Source organism: Pan paniscus, chromosome 8 (genome assembly GCF_029289425.2).
Source record: "Pan paniscus chromosome 8, NHGRI_mPanPan1-v2.0_pri, whole genome shotgun sequence".
Taxonomy (NCBI): Eukaryota; Metazoa; Chordata; class Mammalia; order Primates; family Hominidae; genus Pan; species Pan paniscus.
The window spans coordinates 19982667-20010000 of NC_073257.2; the positions used below are offsets into that span (position 1 = coordinate 19982667).

The 27334-nt window shown below is 44.9% G+C and overlaps 1 long non-coding RNA gene across 1 annotated transcript in view; it reads right to left on the reverse strand.

Annotated features, from left to right (window-relative positions):
• Positions 1–3360: 3360 nt before the first annotated feature.
• The window catches only part of LOC129393178 (uncharacterized), a 49528-nt gene continuing 25554 nt past the window's right edge, over positions 3361–27334 (reverse strand). Inside the window, exon 4 of the long non-coding RNA XR_008619874.2 lies at positions 3361–6657. This is a non-coding gene — a long non-coding RNA (uncharacterized LOC129393178). The remainder of the gene's footprint in view (positions 6658–27334) is intronic.

Below are 27334 nucleotides of genomic sequence, written 5' to 3' on the forward strand. Positions count from 1 at the left end.
TTTGAATTTTATTTGTTAATTTGTCATATGTGGACCTTTGTCTCTCCACTGGGCAAACACAGGAGCCCCAGGAAGTACCATGTTCACAAAACATGGGGCGCTTCTTAGATATCGAGGATTCTGCCGATGGGGAGATCTATTCATCAAATACTCAAACTAGCCTTGTCTAAGCCCTGGAATTATTAACCCAACAGTGTATCAGCTCCTCTTCCTTTTCTTTATTTTTATTTCTTATTTTGAGACAGGATCTTGCTCTGTCACCTAGGCTGGAGTGTAGTGGTGCAATCTCATCTCACGGCAGCCTCAGCTTCCTGGGCTCAAGTGATTCTCCCTCCTCAGCCCCTCACCAAGCAGCTGGGACTACAGGTGCACGCCACCACACTTGGCTCATCTTTAAACTTTTTGTAGAACTGTTGCCCAGGTTGGTCTTGAACTCCTGGGCTGAAGTGATCTCCTGCCTCAGACTCCCAAAGTGTTGGGGTTACAGGTGTGAGCCACCGCACTCAGCGTTGCAGCTTCTCCTCCTCATTTGCCCTCCAACTAAAAGAAAAAATCTGACTGGGCACGGTGCCTCAAGTCTGTCATTCCAGAGCTTTGGGAGGCCAAGGCAGGAGTAGCACACTACTACAGCCGTAAGGAAACAAAACAAAATAGCAGTGACCCTCTTCTCTAACCTGGTCAGAAAATGAGGCATTCTTAGTAATTACACATGGAGCACATTGATATACTTAGGTGTGGCATTCTGTGGGTTACTAATTTGCAGCAGTTAGAACGTGGAGTCCCGGGGTTGAGTGACACACGGCCAGCAGTGTGAGTGCTGGGGAGAGCAGAGGCAGAAGGCAGAATAGACAGCAGGGTGCAAGGCCAGTGGGCAGAGACACGGCTGACCATGAAGCATCCCATGCCTCAGTTTCCTCCTGCATACAGGAAGGTTAGATAACTGCATAGGAATTTTCAGGTTCTAAAATGCGTGCGGAACCTAAACACAGTAAAATACTGCACAAAGACATTTAAAGACTAGGGAGGGTCGAAGTCAATCTTTCAATCATACATTTCATCAAAAACATTCTTTCAAGCTGGGCACAGTGGCTCACCCCTATAGTCTCAGCACTTTGGGAGGCCGAGGTGGGAGGATAGCTTGAGGCCAGGAGTTCTAGACCAGCCTGAGCAACACAGTGAGACCCCAAATGTACAAGAAATAAAAATAAAACAAATTAAGCCTGGCATGGCAGCACATGCCTGTAGTCCCAGCTACTTGGGAGGCTGAAGTGGGAGGATTGCTTGTGTACGAGGCTGCAATGAGCCATGATCACACCACTGCACTCCAGCCTGGGTGACTCTCTCTCTAAAAAAAAATTGTTTTTAATGAAAAAAAAATATGATTTACTATTTTTAACCCATCATAGTTTAAGAGTCTGGACATAGGACTAGCTCATTGTTTGGAAACCTAGTATATGCCTGGCACCCTTACCACAACCCTTCCAGCAACCCTGCGAGGTGGGTCCTTTTATCCTCGTTTTAAGAATCAGAAATGGAAGACTTAGGGAAGCCTAATGACTTGTCCACTAATAAATGACAGAACCTGGAACTCAAAGCTGAGTTCAATGGACTCTAGAGGCTCATGTTCTTTCCAGGGCACTGTCGCTCAGAGTGAGGTGTGCTGCCCAAGTCATGGTAATGCCTGGCGTTCGCCACCTGATAGAAGCAACAACAACAATGAACACACCTCTGCCCAGGCAAGGTGGCTCACGCCTGGAATCCCAGCACTTTGGGAGGCTGAGGTGGGCGGATCACCTGAGGTCAGGAGTTCCAGACCAGCCTGGCCAACTTGGTGAAACCCTATCTCTACTAAAAATACAAAAATTAGCCAGGCATGGTGGTGCACACCTGTAATCCCAGCTACTCGGGAGGCTGAGGCAGAAGAATCACTTGAACCCAGGAGGAGGAAGTCGCAGTGAGCAGAGACAGCGCCCCTGCACTCCAGCCTGGGTGACAGAGCTAGAATCTGTCTCAAAAACAGAAAACAAAAAACAAAAACAAAACAAAAAATCACCTGTGGGTGTAGGAGATGGCACGGCTGTCTGCAACAGGCTGGGAATAGAGAAGGCTGCACTTCCACACTACCCTGGGATGTTTTCTTCTCTCCATTCCTCAGACCTTGGCTCCAACCTCTAAAGCAAATTGCCTGGGTTGCTTTTGCAGTGGAAAAGCACCGGCACCCATTCCAGACGAAACTATGATTAGGAAGAAAGGGAAGAGTTTGTAAAATGGGACGAAGATGAAATTGGAACAGAGCCTGGGAAAAGGAGATTATGGGGACCCTCCCTCCAGCCTCCCAGCCCCAGCTGTGCAGTGATCCATCAGGGGCTGACCAGTGCAATTTATGCTTTCAGTCCACAGGAGCATCCAGGGAAAATGGAGGGGGTGGCAGGGAAGAAAAATGACCTTTTTGCTCTTCCCATGTTGCTCCGGCTTTCAGATCGCGCCTGCAATATCCTTGGCTTATTTGTGCCGCGTGGAATTGTTAGCAATCACAAGAGAAGGACAGGATCAGTGGGGGAGATTCCAGCCAAGGTTTGCATCCGCCCACAACTCAAATTAGTCCTTTTGAAAAATGGGTTCCCATCTGAAAGCAAAAATCAAAACACAAGAAAAAAAATCCTCATTGTTTCAGGTATCTGCAGTCCACTGAGCACTTTAATCTTTTAGAAACCAAAGCTCCATAAGCTGCTGGAACACCTTCTACAGATTAACTGTGGCTTTCCTGCATGCATAGAACAGCACTCATTCCAGGATTCCCCATAATGTGTAAAATATTAACGTGATAAACTGGAAATGAAATAACACCACATCTGGGGACCATCGATCATAGCCAAACAGTAGACCTGCAGGGAGACTTCTCGAGGATTGGAGGTGGAGTTTCAGAATCAGCAGCACAAAATCCAAACACTTGGTCTGGCCCCGATGGCCAAGGGAGCATGCAGGACACCTCTTTGTATCTCACTGTATAGTAGGCGTGGTTAGTGCCTCTGGATCCAGGATCTGGGGACCACCCGTCATCTTGGCTTGTTGAATCAACCCCTTGGTTCAAATGCACAGTGACTCGAGTTTGTTACTGTATTCCCCATCTGATTCCCTGCCCCGTCTCCAGTCCCAGGCAGTGACCAGAGCTCCATGTATTCAGATGCTCTAAAGGAAACACATGTTTGAGTTTGCAAGCAGGGGTTTTGCCTCCCTCTCATTGTTCTTCCCATTTAAGCTTTTCTGGAACTGCTCAATGAGCTTGCAGCTTGGGCAGCCCTTGAATTTGAGAGAGGAAGGCGGAGCGGCTATAGGGAGTGGGGAGGTCACAGAGGAGCACACCTCATTGAGGGAACCCAGCCTGAGATTCAGACTTGGTAAGTCAGCACAGGAAACAGCAGGCTGGAGAGGAGCTGGGTGCCATGACACACAAAAGGAGGAAATACGTGGGGTCCGAGTGCACTCCCACGTAAAGCTTCAATCACGCCGTGTAGACAGCTGACTCTGTGACGAGCCATGAGCCAGCTCATCCACGGGCCGTGTATGTCCCACGGCCACACAATCCATGATTGATTTTCCCTACAGAGTCCGAGGGAGAATTCAGTATAAAAATACCCTGTTCAACAAACAAGTCAAACGACCGGAAAGGGAGATGAACTGGAGGCCGAGGCGCACCCGTTGGGTTAGGCAAGCCATTTGCAAGCTGAACGTGCCATGCACTCAGCCACTCTGCGGTTCTCTGCAGAGGTAGGAATTGGAATCCAAGATGTGGGGACCTCCCCACCCCATAAAATGGGTCATTTTGAAATCTTGGTCTTAATTTTTAATATGGTAAATATCAACACACATACAAGAAAAACGCTAGGATTGTCAATAATGTGTTATGAATTTAAAGGTGACACAAACCAAAATGCTTGAAAATCACTGAAAAAGGACTCTTTTTCCTTGAACAACAAAAGCAATTACAGTTTGTATTTCTCTGTCACTATTATTCCTAGTATAGTTGTAACCGCTTATGTTAATCATCACTTTTCATCACAGTAAGTTCTATTTCATAAAGGAATTGGAAGCAGGGGTGGACTGTTGAGGGATGTCATATACCAGTGTTTACTGGAAAATGGTTAATTTTAAAAAAACATTTTCTGAGTAAATAGTTACATAACCTGAAATGTAAAACTCTTTTAATTCCTATTCTTACTTTACATGCTTATATTCATAACTTACACTGAATCTTTCTTTTTATTCCCCTTGAACTCTTATTTTTGTATTTTTCTATCAAAACATACCATAACTTTTGTCTGGATTATCACAGTGCTCCAGTTATCCCAGTATCCAGAGCCTCCTAGCCTCTGAATGCCACTTCTTAAGTAGGAAGGAGCAAGTGGCAGAAGCATGTTTCTGATTCTAAATTCTAAAGTAGCGGTCTCTGATTTTTTTGTTTTTTGTTTTTTTTTTTTTTTTGGAGACAGGGTCTTTTCCTGTCACCCAAGGCTGAAGTGTGGTAGGATGATCATAACCCACTGCAGCCTTAAACTCCTGGGCTCAAGTGATCCACCTACCTCAGCCTGCCAAGCAGCTGAAACTACAGGCACGTATCACCATGCCTGGCTAATGTTTCAATTTTTTTTTTTTTTGAGATGGAGTTTTGCTCTTGTTGCCCAGGCTGGAGTGCAATGGTGTGATCTTGGCTCACTGCAAACTCTGCCTCCCAGGTTCAAGTGATTCTCCTGCCTCAGCCTCCCGACTAGCTGGGATTACAGGCATGCACCATCACGCCTGGCTAATTTTGTATTTTCAGTAGAGACAGGGTTACTCCATGTTGGTCAGGGGGTTCACGAACTCCGACCTTGGGTGATCCACCTGCCTTAGCCTCCCAAAGTGCTGGGATTACAGGCATGAGCCACCACACCTGACCTAGTGCTTTAATTTAAGTTTTGTTTTGTTTTTTTTTTGTAAAGACAGGGGTCTTCCTATGTTGCATAGATTGATCTCAAACTTCTAGCCTCAAGCAATCCTCCCGCTTTAGCCTTCCAACGTGCTGGGATTACAGGCCTGAGCCACCACACCAAAAATTTTTATTGCCTCATATCTCTACCTGTAAAAAAATAATAAAATAAAAATAATCAAGCCTAAGCTCCCCATTAAATTCATAATTATTTATTTAAGAGAATGACCATGCACTATTGTATGAATATAGTAGATACATTATAAAACATCCAGAAAAATGGGGGGGAGGGAATTTTAAAGGAGAGAAAAATAAGCTTAATTGGAAGCTCCCAAGTTTTCCCCACATCATTTAATTGAATCAGAAATCCCATTTTTGAAAACCATTTGATCCAATGAAAAGGAAGGATGACTTAATAAAAGCATCCTTTGTGTTTGATAGGAGAGGCTTTTTCCACTGTATTTCTTGCCAAACACACAAACAAGCCAAGAACACAGAACAGCTCCCCAAGAAGCTAGCTTCCCTATTTCTGTTCTAAGATGTATTTAAACCAGCTTTGCTGCTACCAGTTCACTTTCTGTGGCAGAGAAAGCTGCCAGGGTTTCCTGGCTTTGTCCCTTAGTGGCCTCTCTACCGGGTGGGGCTGGGGACAGACTCAGCAGAGCATTTACTGCGGTGGCTTTGCAGCAGCCGTTTCTAAGGAGATGGTGCCTGAGCCCCATGCAGAACGCCATCCCTTCCTTTCCCCCCGATTTGTTTCTGCCTAATTGAACTCCCGCTGGCTGTGTTCCAGCACAGTTCTGTTTCACCTACTGATAAATGGTCGTTCACTTTCCAGTTTCAGAACTCAGCTAACCCCTGGAATGAACCACGGTTCATCTTCACGGTGTCCTCAGTGCAGAGCGCCGTGCATCAGACGATCGATGTGTATTCGCAGCAAATTGGCCATTCAGCAGTGCCGTGCAGGAACCTCGGAGGCACAGATACGGAACAGCTTTTCTGACAATATCATGGCCTTCTCCAGACTCACTGGGGAACCTTATTTGAAGTTTTAAGAAAAAGAACTTGGACTTTCTTACAGCTTCTTGCTAAAGTTCAGGAGTTCTAAATGATTACCCCAGTGAACCCATCAGATAACTATGTCTCCAACTAAATGAATAAGATGAAATTTGACACAAAATAAATACAGGCACCTATCTGTACATGGGTCATGTGGGGAAAACCAGAAACATGTATTTAATGCATGTCTCTGAGCTTATATACCTCCGGTCATCAAAGTAACCAAAGCTTATAGAACCAGCAATTCCACGGATGATCCAAGCCCATCCTGGGCTGGACACCTCTGAGAAAGTGAATTAGCATTAGGATTATTGCAGAGAGATAAGAATCTAAGTAAGTCTAAAATGTGGAACATGCTGCTTATATTTAATTTTGTTTTGTATTTTCCTTTCTTCTCTTCTAATTAGGTGATTTTAGAGGAATAAACACCCTTAGCCGTCAGCCAACATTTTACAAATGAAGGCCAGCAAGGGAAAGGAGCTCATTGAAGGCCCATGCTCATTAATGAGGAAGCAAAAGCAACAGCACACAGCCTCTGTTCCCAGGGCCACGCTCCTCGATTTCTAAGCGCTGTTCCAGTTCACACAGGACAAGACATCCTTTTTTCTTCTAGAACAACAGCTCAGCCCCACCTGAAAGAAAAAGTTCATTGATACTTTTTCAAAGGCTTCACAACTCAGCTTTTTTGGAGACTTCAGCAAAATAAGTCATTATCTGGCCAACTTTAAGAATGAGGTTTGCTAAATGTATCAGCATTCTGAGGTTATCTGAAGACTCTGCACACTTGCATATCTCACAAATACCGTCAATAAATACATAGTTTCATTTGCTCATTGATTCACACATTGCTTTTCCTATGTGAAATGCTTCATAACAGGCTCAATATGAATATTCATAAAGAATGTGATGTGGTCTGCCATGAATATAAGTCAGTAAGTAATAAACATTGCTAAATGTCCTATTCCGTAACGTAGTGATAACCTACGCCCTCTATTTAGGAAAATCACATGGTCATTGACTTCTTTTTGGAGGACAGAGTCTCACTCTCTCATCCAGGCTGGAGTGCAGTGGCACAATCCCGGTTCACTGTAGCCTCAACCTCCTGGGCTCAAGTGATCCTCCCATCTCAGCCTCTTGAGTAAATGTGACCACACGTACACACCATCACGCTCAGCACTTTTTTTTTTTTTTTTTTTTTGTCTTGTAGAGACAGGGTCTTACCATGTTGTCCAGGCTGGTCTCAAACTCCTGGGCTCAAGTGATCCACCCACCTCAGCCTCCCAAAGTGCTAAGATTACAGGCATGAGCCATTGCACCTGGACAGTCCTTGATTTTTTAAAAATTCAAATAATAATACAGTTTAAAATGAAAAGCAAACCCCTTTTGTCTCAGAGTCCTAGTTCCACTCCTCAGCAATTCCTGGTGTACCTTCCAGATACTGTCCCTGCGGACACGCAATACAAATGGGGACACAGAAATCACATTATTCTATGTCTTGATTTTTATGCCTGGTGATACACCTCGACAATCTGTCTGTATCAGCACACACAGCTCTATTCGTTTCCTTCCAGTTCTGGAGCACTCCACTGAAATGACGTGCTATACATTTTGAACCAGCCCTCGATTATGGATATTCGAGTAATTTTCAGTTACTGTTCTTGCTGTGGCAAACAATGCGGCAATGGCTTTGCTTTTACATACATCTTTATGCGCATTTTCAGCATATCTGCAGAATAAATTCCTAAAACTGAAATTGCTGGATCAAAGGGCGTATTCATTTTCTAATTTCGTTAGATATCACCAAATAACACTCTATCTTAACACGAAACAAACACTTGCAAGGATGCTGTGCTAATTTACACTCTCATCTACCGTGCACGTGAGTGTTGGTTTCTCATGCCCTTGCTAGCACCTAACTTTGTCAAGGTGATTGGTAAAAAACCGTGTCTCAGTTCCATTTGTAGTTCTTAATTGTCAGCATGTTAGAGCATCTTTTCATCTTGGAACTCTGTATATAATGATTTTTATGTTACCTACCTGCCTTTGTCCATTTGTTTTTTATTATTTATAAAAATCTCTTAATAGGTTTTATAAGATAATCTTTATCTTTTGCATTGCAAATTTTTTTCTCAGTTTGTCATATGGCTTTATTATGTTTTACCATATTCAAGTTTAATATATATATATTATTTATTTATTTATTTATTTATTTATTTATTTTTGAAATGGGGTCTCACTGTGTTGCCGAGGCTAGAGTGCAGTGGCACAATCTTGGCTCACTGCAACCTCCACCTTCTGGTTCAAGCGATTCTCCTGCCTCAGCTTCCAGAGTAACTGGAACTACAGGTGTATGTCACCATGCCCAGCTAATTTTTGTATTTTTACCATGTTGGCCAGGCTGGTCTCAAACTCTTGACCTCAAGTGATCCACCCACTTTGGCCTCCCAAAGTGCTGGGATTACAGGTATAAGTCACCGTGCCTGGCCAAATTTAAGATAAATATATATATAACATATATATACAGAGAGAGAGAAAGGGAGAAAAAGATAGAGGTTGATTAATTTCTTTATAGCTTCTGAGGTTTGTGTATTGCTCTGAAATGACTTTTTTTGTTCTAAGATTTTTTTTTTAAATCTCCCATATTTTCTTCTAGTGATTTTATGTGGGTTTTTTTTTTTTTAAGTTTAAATGTTTGGTTCAGACTTTCACTTCATAAGAGCATGAAAGCATTTTGTTCCCATGGTAACGTCAAGAAAAACTCAGAGAAAATAAAAATCATACTTTCCCATGGGGCTGACAAAGATCAGGAGTCAAAAGAAGACTTAATGAACTGAATTTTGGAAAAATGAGTCCTTCATTGGCAAAGAGAAAGCCAGGGCAGCTTCCATTTCCAACAACAGTTTCTGACCTAGGCATGGCAAGTTTGGCCTAGACAGAAATTTGCAAGGAGGAGAAAAAATCAGCTGAGCTATACATGATAGTGCAGCCTGGATGCATGGATTGCAATATAGGAGTATCCCAACTGCAAAAACAAATTAGGCCAATCACTTTCACATCACCACCACCACCTCAAACTGACAAAAAAGTATCCATGAAGAAAGGGCAAAGATGCAGGGCAAAACTACAAAGACCCATGTACTTCCACAGTGCTTGGATTCCAAGAATATTCAAAGGGAATGTGATGTGGTCTGCCATGAATACAAATCAGTGAGTAATAAACTTTGCTAAATGTCCTATTCCATAACATAGTAATAACCTCCTCTTTTTATTTATGAAAATCACATGGTCCTTGACCTTTTTTTTGGAGGACAGGGTCTCATTCTGTTGCCCGGGCTGGAGTGCAGTGGCACAATCACAGCTCACTGTAGCCTCAACCTCCTGGGCTCAAGTGATCCTCCCACCTCAGCCTCTCATGTAACTGGGAATCCAAAGTAAGTTAAAAATAGCTAAAACGGAAGCTCATCTACTCAAATATTGATAATATCTAAAAGATAGCAGTAGTATGAGAGTGAGGGTTGGTCTAAGCATAGGAAATCTCAATTTAATTAAAAATTCAGCCAATTTGACTCTAAAAGGAATCTGAATAATTAGCCCTTCTCCTTGTTAGACAGAGGGAAAGAGCTTGTATTCTCTGGGGCAAAAACATCAAAACATTATTTACTTCAATCTTCATTGTATTTTTATATGCATATCTTAGATACAATAAAAAAATTGAGGCATGCAGAGATACAAGACATACTCACCAATAACCAAAAGAACACATAGTCAATAGAAGCAGGTCCATAGTTAAACCCAGTTATTGGAACTAGCAGCAAGAATATTTAAGCAATTATCATACACATTTTAAACAAATTTATAGGAAAATGTGGATCTAATGGGTAAGAGATAGGGGTATGTCAGAAGAGAAAAGAGAACTCTAAAAAAAGACAAAATGGAAATTCTAGGATGATAAAATGCAATGTCTGTGATAAAACATTCACTGGATGACATTAACAGCAGTTTGAATTTTCAAAAGAAAGCATTAGCAAACCTAAACACAGGTCAATAGAAATTATCCAATTAAGTCAGAGTTTGAAAAAAGAGTAAAAACAATCAAAGAATGTGGTGTCAATAATGAGACTGACGACTGACATTCCATCAGAAATGATGCAAGTCAGAAGACAATGAAATGATAACTTTAAAGTGCTAAGAGAAAATAAACACTATCAACCTAGAATTCTATATACAGTATTCTCCCTTTATCCACGGTTTTGCTTTCCAAGGTGTCAGTTACCCATGACCACTGCAGTCTGAAAATATAAAATGGAAAATTCCAGAAATAAACAATACATAGATTTTAAATTATGTGCTGTTCTGAGTAGTAGAATGAAATCCCACACTGTCCTGCTGCTTCCCGCCTGGGATGTGAGTCATCCTTTTGTCTAGCATATTCACAGTCTATGATACCTGCCTGCCAGTGACAAAGTAGCTCTCTTGGTTACCGGATTAAAAAAAAAAAAAACAGAATGTATGTAGGGTTCAGTACTATCTGTGGTTTCAGGCATCCACTGGGGGTCTTGGAATGTATCCCCCACAGATAAGGGGGAACTAGTGTATAGTGAAACCGTCTTTCAGGGGCAGCAGATGGGCAAACCAGATATAAAAGAAACAAAGTCACAGTGTGGCAGTCATACATAGGGAGTGACAGATGTCCAATTCTGAGGGCACAAAAAGATGTCTGGTCCCCGGAGTTCCTGATGGATTGTTAATGCTGGTGCTGTGTCCTGACTGATAAGAAGCCATTGTTCTTTCTTCTCTTGAGTAGTGGCTGCTTAGTTGCTGATATACTTTCTTGATTCCTCTATTTCTGTTCTTTTTCTTTTAAATGACAAGTCGTCACCTGAAATAAGATAAAGTCTCTATGCCTTGCAACCAGAAAGAACTGACAATATAATTCCTTTTGACAGGATGGCTTCTCACGTAAGATTTTGGGACATTTCACAAACATTTAATATTAAAAAGAGAGAAGAAGAAAGTTTAACACAGGAAAAGAGCACTGGATGTCTTCCCAGGGTCCCAGACCTCCAGGCAACTGTTTCCTCATTGCACATGAGGACTAGCTGTCTTTCAATTCAAATTATGTAAATTTTCACAAATTCTCTCTGGTGATAATGCAAGGAGAAAATGAAATATCACTCACTGGTTGGTAAAAATTCAAGGAGAACAGATTGTTGGCTTTGATGAGATAGTCCAAATTTTTAATGTGGAATGTAGACAGGTGTCCTGGGTGAAAGTCAACATAAAGGAATTGAGAAAAGGACAGTAAACGGCTTTTCACTGTTTTCTGCATTTTAAGCCAAGGTAAGTTTATGAGAATCTTTTCTAAATTGCCATAATTATAATAACCTGTCCCCTGGTAGTCATCATTTAGCAGCATGTTTTTTCTACAGCTTGTGTTCAACAAATAGCAGTGTATCTATTACCGGGAATACTTACTGTAGGAAACACTGCCCACCAGCCACTCTGCAGGGGTGGGGTGTTACCAGTTATTTTCAAGGCAATGCTTTTTTTTGTTTTTTGTTTTTTGTTTTTGAGACAGTTTCACTCTGTCACTCAGGCTGGAGTGCAGTGGTGCAATCTCGGCTCACTGCAACCTCCACCTCCCAGGTTCAAGTGATTCTTCTGCCTCAGCCTCCCGAGTAGCTGGGATAACAGGCATCCACCACCACACCTGACTAATTTTTGTAGTTTTAGTGGAGATGGTGTTTCACCATGTTGGCCAGGCTGGTCTTGAGCTCCTGAACTCAGGTGATGCACTCATCTCAGCCTCCCAAAGTGCTGGGATTATAGGTGTGAGTCACCATGCCTGGCCTCAGGGCAATGCTTTTTAAAATGTTGTTTAGACTCTACCCTCCGCCAAGAGCTGGTCTAAAGATGGGCACCCATCCTTCGGCTTTTAAACCTTCCTTTCACATACACAATACTTAAGTCCAAGGTTACGGTAGCTCTGCTTCTCTGGGTCCCTCTTGGCCCTTTCTCCTCTCTGCACCAGCTTTATCCTAAGGCTGGCATCTCTCAAGGTTGCAAGATAGATAAGGCACTTCCAGGCATTATGTTTAGAGACTGCGATATTCAGAAGAAGAGCTTTTGTCACCTGCCCATTCCTAAGCCAATCACCATCAAGGAGAATTGGATTATTCAGACAAACTAGAATCTACCACCTGGAGCTGGGGATAGGCTAGCCTCTCCTAAGAGGCTTGGTTGTATAGAGGAGAATATATTTCTCAATAAACTCTGGGTTCTGTTAGGAAGGAGGAAGAGTTAATAGATGTTAGGCAATTTAGGGCATCCTGCCCAAGTTAAGTTTTCCAGTGGCTGTATCATTGCTTTTTAACAAATCACAGTTTGTTTAGTTTCATTATCATTAATTTTATTTATTGTGGATTGTTTTGCTAAGCCTACCATATGCAGTGAAGCATATCTTCACCAACAATACTTTGAACTGTAATTTCCAATAACTAAACTTAAAGACTGTAAACACTGGGAACCAAGAATAGATACCTGCATCTCCTTACCAAAGCGGATAAAGTCGCCGTCCTCACCACCATCGCCAATACCCCTAAGCTTCTGTCCACAATGATTCTTATTGTTAGTAGAGTTTTTCCTTAAAAAGGAGAAGAATGCCTGTAATCCCAGCACTTTGGGAGACCGAGGTGGGCGGATCACCTGAGGTCAGGAGTTCAAGACCAGCCTCACCAACATGGAGAAACCCTGTCTCTATTAAAAATACGAAGAATTAGCCGGATGTGGTGGCACATGCCTGTAATCCCAGCTACTCGGGAGGCTGAGGCAGGAGGATCGCTTGAACCCTGGAGCTGGAGGTTGCAGTGAGCCGAGATCACGCCATTGCACTCCAGCCTGGGCAACAAAAGCAAAAAGGCGAAACTCCATCAAAAAAAAAAAAAAAAAGAGAAGAAGAAAAAGCAACTTATGTGTGCTTGTGGGATATGATACTCTGTCCAAGAAGGCTGAGCTCAGAAATGATCAAGAATCTCTGCTTTGGATGGGAATTCCTGTTCGCATTTTCCATTCTTCTTTGCCATAATGAAGAAAGATAGAGTCTCTTTCTTAGTGTCATGTGTGCTTACTTCAGTCTTAGGGTGGCAGAGACCCAGCTTCTCCTCATTCGTCTCTCCTGTCTAAATTGAAAGAAATAAGATCACTTTACTCAGCTGACCTTCTCCTATTTCTTGTATAAAGTAGAAAGATCAAGATTTGGGAATTAAAAATACAACGTCTCTGGCTGGAGTAATTGCAAGCTAATTACTGCTATCATTATGAATTAAATTAAAATATCAGCATTTAAACTGTACATGCTACAAAGTTCAGGCCCTCATTACATCTTACTTGATCACTTCACTTGCTTCTAACTTGATCTCCCTGACTTCTCCAATCCGTCTTGCACAACATTCCCAAGGGATCTTTCAAAAACACAAATCTGATAGTGTCACTTTCTTGCCTATATTTTTTGTTTGTTTGTTTTTAATGAAACAGAGTCTCACTCTGTCGCCCAGGCTGTAGAATGGCTTGAACCCATCTCTGCCTTTTGGGTTGGAGCGATTCTCCTGCCTCAGCCTCCCAAGTAGCTGGGATTACAGGCGCCTGCCACCATACCTGGCTAATTTTTGTATTTTTAGTAGAGATGGAGTTTCGCCATGTTGACCAGGCTGGTCTTGATCTCCTGACCTCAAGTGATCCACCTGCCTCGGCCTCCCAAAGTGCTGGGATTACAGGTATGAGCCACTGCACCCAGCCACTTGACTATAATTCTTAAAAGCCTTTCTACAAACTAACTGGCCGCACGCACCCATCTTATTTTCTGGCCTCTGCCTGTCTCTCCAACCTCATCTCTCACCTCAGACGCCAGCAAAATTCTGCTGGGCACTGCAGTCTTACAACTCCCTTCGCGCAGTGTCCAGAACATCTGTGTGCTTCCTGGCTTCCAGCCTTTGTCCACCTCACTCCCTCTACCTAGAATGTCCTTTCTCCCTTATTCTTCTGTTAAATCCCCATTCGTGCTTCAAAATTCCCTCCAAACACCCCATTGCCTTTAAAAATCTGCCTTTACTCTGCCAGGAAGTTCATTGCCTATCTTTGATGCCTTATTAGTAGTGTTTAAGATGGTGGGTTTCTAAGCCAAACTGTCCAGGTTCAAAGTCAGTTCCCACCACTTACTGGCTATGTCACCTTGTCAAGAACTGTGCAGAGATTGAGATTTTATGTCACATACAAGCTATCTAGTTCACTGTTGCTGTTTCACAGGGGCTGGCAGAAGACTTGGAACTCCTGGGTCAGAGACAAAGGACTTGGTGAATCACGACCAAAGCAGTAGACAGAGCTGCACGGTTGCTGGTTCCCTGTGCCCCCAGGTCTTATGGTGGTGATGCAGACGGCTCCTCGTGGATGCCTGCGCACAAGCCTGTCACCTTACAGGAGAGGAACCCTGAACCTGAGCTTGGGAAATCACCGCTTTTATAATAAGTGGAATACAAAGCCTTCCCTGCGGAGAAAGGGGAACACTCATACACTGTTGGTGGGAATCCAAATTAGTACAACCTCTGTGGAAAACAGTGTGGAGATTTCTCAAAGAACTAAAAACAGAACTATCATTCAACCTGGCAATCTCACCACTGGGTATCTACCCAAAGGAAAAGAAATTGTTGTATCAAAAAGACACTTCCTCTCATATGTGTATCGTAGCACTATTCACAATAGCAAAGATGTGGAATCAACCTAAGTCCATGGATGAATGAATGAATTATAAATGCCCATCAATAATAGACTGGATAAAGAAAATGTGGTATAATTCACACCATGGAATACTATGCAGCCATAAAGAATAATGAGATCATGTCCTTTGCAGGGACATGGCTGTAGCTGGAGGCCATTATCCTTAGCAAACTAATGCAGGAACAGAAAATTAAATACTGCATGTTCTTACTTATAAGCAGGAGCTAAGAGATGAGAATACGTGGACACAAAGAGGTAACAACAGACACTGGGGCCTATTGGAGAGTGGAAGGCTGGAGGAGGGAGAGGATCAGGAAAAATAACTAATGGGTACTAGACTTAATGAAATAATCTGTACAACAAACTCCCATAGCACAAGTTTACCAATGTGACAAACCTGCACATGTACCCCGAACTTAAAAGTTAAAAAAAAAAAAAGAAAATGTGATACATATACACCATGGAATACTATGCAGCCATAAAAAAGATTAAGATCATGTCTTTTGAAGCAATATGGATGGAGTTGAAGGCCATTGTTCTAATTGAAATAACTCAGAATCAGAAAGTCAAATATTGAATGTTATCGCTTACAAGTAGGAGGAAAACAAGGGGTACACATGAATACACAGAGGTAAATAACAGATATTGAGGAACCCAAAAGAGTGGAGGGCAGGATGGGGGGATGAGGGTTGAAAAATTACCTATTGGGTATAATGTTCACTATTTGGGTGATGGGTACACTAGAAACTCAAATCTTGCATTATGTAATAAATCCATGTAACAAACCAGCACATGTATCCCCGAATCTATAAAAATAAATTTTTTTAAGGTGAAAAAAAGGCTTCTCTTTGTCCAGAAGGAAAAATGCTACCTCATCCTTCAAGGCTGCTTGCTGCCACCCCAAGACACAGCCCAGATAAAGGGCCATCAGGCACGCACACCTGCAGGACGAGGAAGAGACACTAAGGGCCACGGTGGATGGCCTCTCCCGGGAGCCCTGGACCTACTATGAACCTCTCGCTACCTCAGTTTCCTTGTGTCTTAAGTTGGGATAATCATAGTACCTGCATCATGGAGGTTTTGTAAGGGTTGAAAGGATTAACCCAGAATAAGTGATAAGTCCCAGCTGTTACTATCAATCTTCCACTTTGCCCTTCCCTACTTCCACATATTTTATTTGTAGCTTTTATTCTATTTCACGGTAAATAAATAATAGAGATGAAGTCTCACTATGTTGCCCAGGCTGGTCTCAAACTCCTGGGCTCAGACGATCTTCCCCTCTAGCCTCCCAAAATGCAGGGTGCAGGGGTAACAGATGTGTGAGCCACCACACCCAGCCATAAGTGTTCATTTGCAGATCTTTTTTTTCCCCACTGCCTAACAGCTCCTTGAAGCATATTCATCCTTGCAGCTCAGATGCCAGTACAGGGTAGATAATTATTATATTTGTTGATTAAAAGAGTAAACAAAAAGTCTTCCTGTATATCAACCAGTGTGATCTGACTAGAGTCTCTGTATACTTTTGATCAAATTTCATGACTCCAAACTTTTCAATGCTTTGGTGAAAAAAAAATCATCATTCTGTTTTAGGTAGTGCTCTTTTCAACGCAATAACATGAAATGGCAATTTATTAATATAGGAAGATTAAGTAGTTCCTCCAGGAAAATTACCTGGTCTCACCTGTTTCCATTTCTATGAAATGGGAACAATAATAGTGCCTACCTGTAGTGCAGTTGGGAGAAATAATGAGTTGACGTATGTAAAATGTCTAGAAGAGCACTTAGCACATGCTACATCTATCTCAGCTTTTTATTCCTCATTGGAGCTCATGACCTCTTGTTTAGTTATGGGAAATCATTGCATATTTCAGTCATTTGCGATGCCTAAAAGATAGAAACTTAGTTTCCACTATTATTGCTTTAATTCAGAAAACAGTGTCTCTGGAGATAGGAGTCCAATGGGTCATTGTTTTATCAACAGTTTCTCAGAACAATCCAGGTGAACACATGGCAGCCCTTCTTGAGGGCTGGCTGGACCTAATAGGCTTCCTCTGACCAGATAGAAACAGCCAGGAGAGGTGACCCCATGTCTAACATAAATTCTGATCTGTGACCAGTAAATCAGTAAATCTCAGAAAAATGAATACGTAAAGGAAGAATTAAAAAAGTCACCGAAACCATTTAACGTGGCCTTTGTTTTATGTACCCAATAGGAAACCATCATCCAGTCTTTTTTTCTGAAATAAATAAGGCTGTGGATGGATAGCAGTTTCTATAACAATCTCCAATTCTTTCAGCTGAGTTTCCTGAAATCATGGTCCTTCACTCTACTTCTTTGACTGTGCCAACCTTGCTGAAACAAGACTTCCCTGTTCTTTGGCCCCGTGTGCTGTTTTGTTAGCTAGAAAATGCAGCCTTCTAATCGGTATGCGCTTTACTGGTCTCTGGTGTCTACTAAACAGCCAAAAGCCCCTCTCTCCCTAGAAACAGTAGAACTCAGAAACGCTTATGGCCTGCAGGTGAGACAAGATTGACTACAGGGCTGCGATTTCTTTGGATTTCACAACAAGACCTGTGTTGTTTCCTCTACCCCAGTCTACCTAGAATGGGATTTCACCCACAGCTGCTGCCAGCACCCACTCACCCCTGACGACACACACCTGCCTGGCCAGCCAGAGATCCACGGCACTAATGCACTGCTTTTCCGAGGCGGGAGAAAGATAATGGAAAGATTGATAGACAGAAAGAGGAGTTCAACAGGACAACAGAATGCTCAGAAGTGCACCTCCTAGTTCCATTTCTAACTGCACCTGGCCTTGTTATATGTGTGTAGCTTCTTACGCTGCCATGCATGTTGTGTATGTATATATACACGTAAAAATATATATTCTTTTAAAAATATTTAACAATTGTGGGCTCTGATAAAAGAAACTTTAGTATTTTTCAGATCAAGAGGCTATCGTGTGCCTAATCACATACTCGGTTGAGAGCGGGTCCAGAATTTGGTCTTGGTTGTTCTGATTCTCAGCCGGAAGCAAGTGCTGCTGTGTACCATGGTGTCTCTCCTGTGTGCCTCAATATGAACCATTTGCACCTGAAGTCGGCTACATAAAAAACTCAAACTCTCTTTTTATTTATTTACTTTTTTTTTTTTTTTTTTTTGAGATGGAGCCTTGCTCTGTCGCCGAGGCTGGAGTGCAGTGGTGCTATCTCGGCTCACAGCAACCTCTGCCTCTGAGTTCAAGCGATTCTCCTGCCTCAGCATCCCGACTAGCTGAGACTATAGGCACCCACCACCACGCCCGGCTATTTTTTTGTATTTTTAGTAGAGAGGGGGTTTCACCATGTTAGCCACGATAGTCTCGATCTCCTGACCTCATGATCCGCCTACCTCGGCCTCCCAAAGTGCTGGGATTACAGGCGTGAGCCACCGCGCCCAGCCTCAAACTCATTTGCTAAACAATATAGTATCCAGTAAGTACCAGATGTTCCCAGAGCTTCCATGCATTCAGACAAGGAAACAGGGAGCCCCTCAGAGTACTGCTACAGGATCCCCAACTTCCTTCTCTCCCTGAGCATGTGGGAAGGCCAGACTTCCTGTGCAGTTAGTTGCAGACTCATGAATCAGCTTTGGGAAATGGAATATGTGTCTACGTGGCATCCTCACTACCGGCTGGGCCACACAATATCCCACACTGTGTCCCCATCCTTTAAATGACTTAAACCCAAATCCTTCCACAACCTCTTTTCCCTGTCTGACTAAGAAGCAGAGGGCCCTGAGATAGGAGAACACAGACAAAATTGAGGAAGAGCTGTCTTGCAAAATTGCGTGACCTGAAAAACAGTTTATAAGAGCAAAAAAGAAACTGTGATGATGTTAAGCCACTGCAACTTTAGAGGTTTGTTTTGTTTTGAGACAGAGTCTCGCTCTGTTGCCCAGGCTGCAGTACAGTGGCACGACCTCAGCTCACTGCAACCTCTGCCTCCCAGGTTCAAGTGATTCTTCTGCCTCAGCCTCCTGAGAAGCTGGGATTACAGGCACCCGCCACCATACCAGGCTAATCTTTGTATTTTTAGTAGAGATGGGGTTTCACCATGTTGGCCAACTGGACTCAAACTCCTGACCTCAAGTGATCGGCTCACCTCGGTCTCCCAAAGCACTGGCATTACAGGTGTGAGCCACTTCACCCAGCCTTTAGACGTATTTGTTACAGCAGCGTCTCTAACTCGTGTCTCCTTAGTTCGCCTGACAGGTCTCCTGCAGCTTCAGTCTGCGGCTGAAGGCCCTTCTCAAGGACTGGGTCTCTCCCTGTGGTAGGGTTCTCCATTTAACATGGTCATGGTTCACGGTTTCATGTACCTGATAGGCAATCATCACTCCGTGTTGGTTTTTGTTTTTTTTTTTTCTGAAATAAATGAGGCTTTGGATAGATGCCTATTTCTATTATGATGTCAAATTCTTATATACCATAGGTCTTTCTCTGACCACAGCAGATTGCTTATCCTGCACATGGGACATGCAGGAAATGCTAAGGAATTAATAGGAGCAGCCCCCAACCAACAAGGGACGGAGATTGGTGGATATATAATGTCTCAGCTTCCCTGCTGCGGGGAGACAATTGTCAGATACTCTCTGCATATTTGCTCCACAGCAGGACTGCGCCCAGTGGCTCAGAGTGGAAACCCTCTCTTCCTTGCTTTCCTTCCCACCTTCCTTCCCACTCCTTCACTGTACTTGTCAGGATCACTTCCCAAATAAATGACTTAAACCCCAACCCTTGCACAGTGCCCTGCTTTTGCAAGAGGCCAAACCCACAGAAGGGAGTTAGCATTCATTTTGCTCATATGGGAAGAACGCAGTTGAATGAATCACGTGGGCAGCCTAAAATTTTTAAGCTTGTGAATTCCAGTTCTGTTCATGGTTCTAGTACATGAACCAGCAAATCAGAGTCACCTTACTTATCTAATATTTGAGGGAACTGGCAAGGAATAAGTAATAATCCTGAAATTATTTGCAAATGCTAAATACCATTTTGTTTTGTTTTGTTTTTATTATACTTTAAGTTTTAGGGTACATGTGCACATTGTGCAGGTTAGTTACATATGTATACATGTGCCATGCTGGTGCGCTGCACCCACTAACTCGTCATCTAGCATTAGGTATATCTCCCAGTGCTATCCCTCCCCCCTCCCCCCTCCCCACCACAGTCCCCAGAGTATGGTATTCCCCTTCCTGTGTCCATGTGATCTCATTGTTCAATTCCCACCTATGAGTGAGAATATGCGGTGTTTGGTTTTTTGTTCTTGCGATAGTTTACTGAGAATGATGGTTTCCAATTTCATCCATGTCCCTACAAAGGATATGAACTCATCATTTTTTATGGCTGCATACCATTTTTAATTAATAAGCAAAAAGTACAGTCTTTAAAGAGTGTTTTCTGGTTAGAAGCAAAGCCTATTCAGCATATTAAACTTGGAAAACAGAGACAAACCCAAAGAGAAAAATAAAATGTCCCCATTATCCCATGGCAGCTTTAAAAATTTAAGTGTACAGCCTTTTGGTGCTTTTTTTTCCCTCTGTATATATATAGGTTAGCAAAATGAGATCACACTGTATAAAGAGTATTGTAACTTGATTTGCATTTACCAAAAAACAGATGTGTAGCTTTCAGTGGTACTCCAGATATATTTTAGAAAGTTCTCTAATCCTTGAGTCTGCAGGATATAAACTGATGTACCATATCCATGTTGTACTTCATTCCACCCCAGGACCACTTGCTAGACTCACACAGAAATATGCAAAGGTCAAAATGAATTTATATTTATTTAGCAAACTCAATGAGATCAGGGATTTTCCTTTTTCTACTTTGTTATAGCCAGAGTTTAGAACAATGCTTCACACAATATGCATTCAATAAATATGTATCGAATAAATACATGAAACAATAAAGCGGCTAACACCATTTTACTGACTGGTTTAGGTCCACTTGTAGTCAATGTGAAGCCAAAATCAGTGTCCAGTAACAAGCACTTTTATGTGCACTGGTTTTCTGGGATGGTTGCTTATTGAGTTTTCTCTACTTTATTCCCTTAGTCATGGGTCAGACTTTCCTGCTATCAACAGCAATCAAACCCTGCCATTTCATAGCAACCTAAGGCCCCCAAAACAGGGTGGGGTTTCCCAAGAGCAAGGCACAGCTCATTCCTATTGCTGGAACTCTCCCTTCTCTACAAAAATATCATGTCCTCATAAGTCATTCACACTAACTTCCATTTGTCAAGATAATTGGGGACATTTTACAATGCTGTAACCTAGATGTTATCATGGAGACTCGCCCTGTTTCCAATTTGTGATCTTCAGGAAGGTGGCCATGCGCCTGCCATTCAGCAGGGCCACGGACCCACTGCCAAAGGACTCATGGCTTGCAGTGTCACTGACCCTCACCATCCTAAGATCATCCGAGGCGAGGCGCTGAACACAGAGCCTCAGGCAGCCCCTCAGTTCTCTCCTGCAAGTCCAGACAAGGTCTTGGTTTATTTCACTTAGATTCCTGCCTCTTGGGGGCTTTGAGAACATGGAGTGGTATTGACATAACCTTAGGGGTCTATCTCTGTGACCAGCTAAATGCAATTGTCACCATTTTGATTATTCGGTGATGTCAGACGTCACCTGGCTAAGCTGGCTCCCCACTGAAAATGTGACTCTGGTTTTTTGTCCTTGTGATAGTTTGCTGAGAATGATGGTTTCCAGCTTCATCCATGTGGGAATTGAACAATGAGAACACTTGGACACAGGAAGGGGAACATCACACACCAGGGCCTGTTGTGGGGTGGGGGGATGGGAGAGGGATAGCATTAGGAGAAATACCTAATGTAAATGACGAGTTAATGGGTGCAGCACACCAACATGGCACATGTATACATATGTAACAAACCTGCACGTTGTGCACATGTACCCTAGAACTTAAAGTATAATAATAAAATATATATATTATATATATATATAAAAGAAAAGAAAAAAGAAAATGTGACTCTGATACAACGAGAATGCTTTCATTGAATTTTAACTTCAAGGACAAGTGGGAAAACTTGGCTTTGGTGAACCGGCTGCAAGTGCAGTATTCCATGAGTATGGCGCGTTTCAAACCTTGAACACCCCTCCAGGCTGGGGGGCATAGATGATAGGTGCCCAGCCAGCCCTTCCTCTACTACAATACGTCCTCTCACTTTTAGGTGGTATCTTTCATTTTGTTTTGGAGAAATTAGCTTCATGCCATGAGCTGAATGGTAGTACCGTGGGGAAGGGCAAAGAGAGCTGATTAGCCGCTTTGTCAACAATAAAATCCCCTTCCAGCCACTTCTGCAGCTCTAAGGAGCCATCACAGCGCATTGAATGTGGTGGAGACTCATTCACAGTCAGTTAAATTGAAGAGAATAAGCCATGGATTGCTGTATTGTCATAGTTGCCTTTTTATTGTTTTTGGAATAAAGGTAGCCCAGTACTACAGCCCTGAAAAAACAAACAGCAAAATAAGTAATTACTGTCTTACCTAAGCCAGACGGAAAATAACATATTCTGGCTGAGTGCGGTGCCTCATGCCTGTAAACCCAGCACTTTAGGAGGCCGAGACGAGAGGCTCACTTGAGCCCAGCAGGATGGGCAACATGGCGAGACTCTGTCTCCACGACAAAGTAAAAAATATTAGCCAAGTGTGGCAGTGCACACTTGTAGTCCCAGCTACTTGGGAGACCAAGGTGGGAGAATCACTTGAGCCCAAGAGCTCGAGGTTACAGTGAGTTATGATCAAGCCATTGCACTCCAGGCTGGGTGACAGAGAGAGACCCAGTCTCAAAAAGGAAAGAAGAAAGGGAGGGAGGGAGGAAGGGAGGAAGGGAAGAAGGAAAGAAGGAAGGAAGGAAGGGAGAGAGGAAGGAACGAAGGAAGGAAGGGAGGGAGGGAGAGAGGAAGGAAGGGAGGGAGGGAGAGAGGAAGGAAGGGAGGGAGGGAGGGAGGAACGAAGGAAGGAAGGAAGGGAGGGAGGAAGGGAGGGAGGGAGGGAGGAACGAAGGAAGGGAGGGAGGGAGGGAGGGAGGGAGGAACGAAGGAAGGAAGGGAGGGAGGGAGGGAGGGAAGAAGGAAGGTAGGAAGGGAGAGAGGGAGGGAGGAAGGAAGGGAGGGAGGGAGGGAGGAAGGAAGGAAGGGAGGGAGGGAGGAAGGAAGGAAGGGAGGGAGGGAGGGAGGGAGGAAGGTAGGAAGGGAGAGAGGGAGGGAGGAAGGAAGGGAGGGAGGGAGGGAGGAAGGAAGGGAGGGAGGGAGGAAGGAAGGGAGGGAGGGAGGGAGGAAGGAAGGGAGGGAGGGAGGAAGGAAGGGAGGGAGGGAGGGAGGAAGGGAGGGAGGGAGGGAGGAAGGGAGGGAGGGAGGAACGAAGGAAGGAAGGGAGGGAGGGAGGAAGGAAGGAAGGGAGGGAGGGAGGAAGGAAGGAAGGGAGGGAGGGAGGAAGGAAGGGAGGGAGGGAGGAACGAAGGAAGGAAGGAAGGAAGGGAGGGAGGGAGGGAGGAAGGAAGGAAGGGAGGGAGGGAGGGAGGGAGGAAGGAAGGGAGGGAGGGAGGAACGAAGGAAGGAAGGAAGGGAGGGAGGAAGGAAGGAAGGGAGGGAGGGAGGAAGGAAGGAAGGAAGGAAGGGAGGGAGGGAGGAAGGAAGGAAGGGAGGGAGGGAGGGAGGAAGGGAGGGAGGGAGGAAGGAAGGGAGGGAGGGAGGGAGGAAGGAAGGGAGGGAGGGAGGAAGGAAGGGAGGGAGGGAGGAAGGTAGGAAGGGAGAGAGGGAGGGAGGAAGGGAGGGAGGGAGGAAGGAAGGAAGGAAGGGAGGGAAGGAAGGAAGGGAGGGAAGGAGGAAGGAAGGGAGGGAGGGAGGGAGGAAGGAAGGGAGGGAGGGAGGGAGGAACGAAGGAAGGAAGGAAGGGAGGGAGGGAGGAAGGAAGGAAGGGAGGGAGGGAGGAAGGAAGGACGGGAGGGAGGGAGGAAGGTAGGAAGGGAGAGAGGGAGGGAGGAAGGAAGGGAGGGAGGGAGGAAGGAAGGAAGGGAGGGAGGGAGGGAGGAAGGAAGGGAGGGAGGGAGGGAGGAACGAAGGAAGGAAGGAAGGGAGGGAGGGAGGAAGGAAGGAAGGGAGGGAGGGAGGGAGGGAGGAAGGTAGGAAGGGAGAGAGGGAGGGAGGAAGGGAGGAAGGAAGGGAGGAAGGGAGGAAGGAAGGGAGGGAGGGAGGAACGAAGGAAGGAAGGGAGGGAGGGAGGAAGGAAGGAAGGGAGGGAGGAAGGAAGGAAGGAAGGGAGGGAGGGAGGGAGGGAGGGAGGAACGAAGGAAGGAAGGAAGGGAGGGAGGAAGGAAGGAAGGGAGGGAGGGAGGGAGGAAGGAAGGAAGGGAGGGAGGAAGGAAGGAAGGAAGGAAGGGAGGGAGGGAGGGAGGAACGAAGGAAGGAAGGAAGGGAGGGAGGAAGGAAGGAAGGAAGGGAGGGAGGGAGGGAGGAAGGGAGGGAGGGAGGAAGAAAGGAAGCAAGGGAGGGAGGGAGGAAGAAAGGAAGCAAGGGAGGGAGGGAGGAAGGAAGGGAGGGAGGGAGGGAGGAACGAAGGAAGGAAGGAAGGGAGGGAGGGAGGAAGGAAGGAAGGAAGGAAGGGAGGGAGGGAGGAAGGAAGGAAGGGAGGGAGGGAGGGAGGGAGGAAGGGAGGGAGGGAGGGAGGGAGGAAGGAAGGGAGGGAGGGAGGGAGGAAGGAAGGGAGGGAGGGAGGGAGGAAGGAAGGGAGGGAGGGAGGGAGGGAGGAAGGGAGGGAGGGAGGAACGAAGGAAGGAAGGGAGGGAGGGAGGAAGGAAGGAAGGGAGGGAGGAAGGAAGGAAGGAAGGGAGGGAGGAAGGAAGGGAGGGAGGGAGGAAGGAAGGGAGGGAGGGAGGAAGGAAGGGAGGGAGGGAGGGAGGAAGGAAGGGAGGGAGGGAGGAAGGAAGGGAGGGAGGGAGGGAGGGAGGGAGGAACAAAGGAAGGAAGGAAGGGAGGGAGGGAGGGAGGAAGGAAGGAAGGAAGGGAGAGAGGAAGGGAGGGAGGGAGGAAGGGAGGAAGGAAGGGAGGGAGGGAGGAAGGAAGGAAGGAAGGGAGGGAGGGAGGAAGGAAGGAAGGGAGGGAGGGAGGAAGGAAGGGAGGGAGGGAGGGAGGAAGGAAGGGAGGGAGGAAGGAAGGGAGGGAGGGAGGGAGGGAGGAACGAAGGAAGGAAGGAAGGGAGGGAGGGAGGAAGGAAGGAAAAAATGAGACGTTCTTAATAATTACACATAGAACACATTGATAACATTGATATAGTTAGGCGTGGCATTCCATGTGGATTACTAATTTGCAATAATTAGAACGCAGAGTCCCAGGTTGACTGACACATGGCCAGCAGTGTGGGTGCTGGGGAGAGCAGAGGCAGGAGGCAGAACAGACAGCAGGCGGGCTGGGCCAGTGGGCACAGACACAGCCAACCCTGAAGCGTCCCGTGCCTCAGTTTCCTCCTGCATACAGGAAGCTTAGATAATTGCGGAGGAATTGTCAGGTTCTAAAATGTTTTGAGGAACCTAAACACAGTAAAATACTACACAGAGACATTTAAAAACTAGGAAGGATAAGAAGCCACTTTAATAATACATTTCACCAGCCGGTTGTGGTGGCTCACGCCTGTAATCCCAGCACTTTGGGAGACCGAGGAGGGCGGATCACGAGTTCAAGAGATTGAGATCATCCTGGCCAACATGGTGAAACCCCATCTCTACTAAAAATACAAATATTAGCTGGGCGTGGTGGTGCATGCCTGTAGCCCCAGCTACTCAGGAGGCTGAGGCAGGAGAATTGCTTGAACCTGAGAGGCGGAGGTCGCAGTGAGCCAAGATTGTGCCACTGCACTCCAGTCTCAGTGACAGAGCAAGACGCTGTCTCATAAAAAAATAAATAAATTTCATCAAAAATTATTCCATTGACATCATAATTTAGGATAAGTAGCTGACATAGATAAAATGCCAGAATGCCAGAAAATATCAGACGATTTCCAGTGTCCTACCAAGTAGAATAACATTTTTTTTTTTTTGAGACAGAGTTTCACTCTTGTTGCCCAGGCTGGAGTGCAATGGCACCATCTCGGCTCACTGCAACCTCCGCCTCCCAGGTTCAAGTGATTCTCCTGCCTCAGCCTCCCAGGTAGCTGGGATTACAGGAGCCCTCCACCACTCCTAGGTAATTTTGTATTTTTAGTAGAGATGGGGTTTCATCATGTTGTCCAGGCTGGTCTCGAACTCCTGACCTCAGGTGATCCGCCTGCCTTGGCCTCCCAAAATGCTGGCATTACAGGCGTGAGCCACCATGCCCGACCTAGAATAACATTTTTAAGTTATTTAAGTAGTAGCATGGAATATGTAGCATGTAGTGTGTAGTATGTGAACACCATGTAACATTCAGCTGCCCGGAGCCCTCTGCCTGAAGTTCCAACATTCTCTAAGCTGCCCGTAGCCACAGCAGAGTCATAGTGGAGTTTTTATCTCTACTGAGGCAAGGCTAAAGCTTTAAAACAGACAATCCATCTCTTTGCCTACGAACCACCCAGGAGAAAGAAAGCACTATCTGCAATAAAAGGGCACTGTTTTGCAGGTTCCTGGTATAAAGGCAAGGGCCCTGCTCTGGGAGGTCAGAGAACCTGGATCCAAGCCTTCAACAAATACATAGTCAGCATCTGTGAGGTGCCAGGCCCTATGGGGAGCCCTGCATCATGGAATTCAAGCAAAAGAAAAACCCTGTCCACAAAGAATTCACAGTTCAGAGTGTGAGGCTGGCAAGTAAACAGCCCCAAAGTACCACGTGGGCCATAGGCATTAGAAGGCACTAAATACGGGGTGCCCTGGTACCTTGTGGGGTTAGGGCAGGGGTGTCCAATCTTTTGGCTTCCCTGGCCACACTGGAAGAAGAAGAATTGTCTTGGGTCACACACAAAATACACTAACACTAATGAAAGCCGATGAGAAAAAATAAATGCGAAAAAATTCATGTTTTAGGAAAGTTTACAAATGTGTGTTCAGCTGCATTCAAAGACATCCTGGGCTGCATGCGGCCTGTGGGTCACAGGTTAGACAAGCTTGGCTTAGGGGATTTTCACAGAAATTGTTCCAGGGTACATGACTGCCATACTGAGAGGGACAGACAGAAGACTGGGGTGGTGGTGGCAGGATCAGTGTCTGGAATCCGGCTTGTGGTGGAGACGGCTGTGCGTGTCTCCTCCTCTCCAGATGAGAGCAGGACATCTCACGGACTCACGGGCTACTTCGGGCAAATTTTACCACCCCTGGGCCTCAATGTCTTCATCCATGAAAGAGGGATGAATAAAATGATTCCTTTCAGACATGAATGTATGAGAAATTCTCAAACATATTCTTCACATCTCTCCTTTCTTTCTTTCTTTCTCTCTCTCTCTCCCTTCCTTCCTATCTTCCTTCCTTCCTTCCTTCCTTCCTTTTCTCTCTCTCTCTCTGTCTCTGTCTCTC